This window comes from Chrysochloris asiatica, unplaced genomic scaffold (assembly GCF_000296735.1).
Source record: "Chrysochloris asiatica unplaced genomic scaffold, ChrAsi1.0 scaffold00265, whole genome shotgun sequence".
NCBI lineage: Eukaryota > Metazoa > Chordata > Mammalia > Afrosoricida > Chrysochloridae > Chrysochloris > Chrysochloris asiatica.
This window is the reverse complement of record NW_006408783.1, coordinates 540,528-542,602: the sequence shown is the minus strand read 5'-3', so window position 1 is coordinate 542,602 and position 2,075 is coordinate 540,528.

The following is a 2,075-nucleotide window of genomic DNA, read 5'->3' as shown; positions in this document are numbered from 1 at the left end:
TAATGATCAATACATCTTGATTGTATGTTTGATCAATTTCAGACTGAAGAAGTTGGTAGAATTCTTCTAGTTCATCCTCACTGGCTTTAGTGGTTGGTGCATAAATTTTAATAATAGTGGTATTAACTGGGCTTCCCTGTAGGCGCATGGTTATCCTATCACAGACAGCGTTGTACTTCATGACTGATCTGGATGTGTTCTTTTTGATGATGAAATGCAGCACCATCCCTCTTCAATTTGTTATTCCCGGCATAGTAAACTATGTGGTTGTCAGATTCAAAATGGCCAATATCAGTCCATTTCAGCTCACTAATACCTAAGATATCGAGGCAGGGGTGGCAGCAGGGCAGGCTGTGTTTGTTTTAAACAGATTAAACCCTAAATAAGATTTCAAATTTATTCCTTCATTTATCTTGGTAGGGGAATGCAGTGAAATTAGAAAAAAAGCAATTTTGGCTCTTTAAGCATTCATTCACTCTTGTCCTAAATGAAACTCCATTGTACATATTCTAGGTAACAGGTACATTTAGGCCCAGAAACCTAGAGGATGCATATTAAGTGCTGTAACCCCAGTTCCTAAGGTTCTGGCCATGTGACCATTTGTGTATTATTGGTTTTAATAGCAAAGTCAGAATCACAGTGGCTGTAATAATAGCTTATCTGGTCTAATCTTACATCATGATGCTTTATTGATGATTTTCTGTGACTTCTAAGGAGCCTTTGTATTGTTGTGGGCTACATGAGGCTTTCTACTCCCATAAAGATTTATACCCTCGGAAACCCTGTACAGGGTCGCTATGGGTCGGAATCGACTCGATGGCACTTAACAACAACAACAACATGTTGGTTAGAACCCACCATCCACTGCGAGGGATAAAGTTGAGGCTGCCTGTTCAGTAAAGATTGTCTCAGAAATCATATTCAGGGTCACTCTGGATCAGAACCGACTTGATGGCAGGGGGTTGGTGTGACCTCTGTTTGCACAGGCTTATTGTCTTTCAGAGCCTATGATTATAGAAGCACATAAATGTATGGGTGATGGAAAGGGTCTAGAGCAAAGCGCATCCTTTCAGTCCATCATGGACAAGTTGGCAATTCAACTTTCTCTTCCTGACCAAAGAAATCTTCCTGATGGTACAAGTTCAAGCATGTTCCATCCTGTCTTCATGAAAGATTGGAGAGAGATGTGGAGTTCAGAGAGCTGTGTCTAAGCCCATTCTATATGGAGGTAGTAGAATTTATGTTGTAAAGATAGTATTTGAAAATGATACTGGGTAAATATTTGACATCTGTTTGATGTGTTTCATGGGTGGAAATTCTATAGAAGATTGTGGGTCAACCTGACTGGGTGAATTTTATTAATAGTATGAATTTTGGGAAAAGTACTGACACTGTGACAGACACCTTTGTTCTGAATGAGAGAGAAATGTGTTACTTTCCACCTTGACAAGCCCTCTGCCAGATTCACTTGTCAAAGGGCAGGTTCCTGGGTATTTGTTGTTCAAGTCCTGGTGTGGCGCTATCCTGGTGAGCTTGCCCAAAGAAGCTTGTTGAGAAAACTCTTATTAAAATATCAATAAACCAATATTAGCAAAATCAAAGCACGAAGCAATAGCAAGGAAGAGGTGATAAGTCAGGCACCGCAGGAGGCCAGTGGCATCTCCAACCTCTGGCAGCAGCTCAGACACCCCCAAGACAGAGATGCTCTAATAACACAGTCCTTGACAAATGAACCCCAGAAACTGACTGTTATACTGGAAAGGTAGATTCTGGTGGGACATATGTGCACCAGAAATAAAACTAGGCTTTACAGTGTGATTCAGATTTATGGCTTAGAGGCCAAGATGGCCAAACTTTGTCTCTCATAATTTGGACATATTGTCAGGAGGGAACAGTCGCTGGAGAAGTATGTCATGCTTGGTAAGATGGAGGGTCAGAGAAAAAGAGGAAGACCCCCAATGAGATGGATTGGCCAGGTGGCAGCATCGATGGACTCAAGTGTGGCAACAGTAGTGAGGTTGGCCCAGGATCGTTCTGCTGTGCATAAGGTCACTATGAGTCGGTGCCGACTCAAT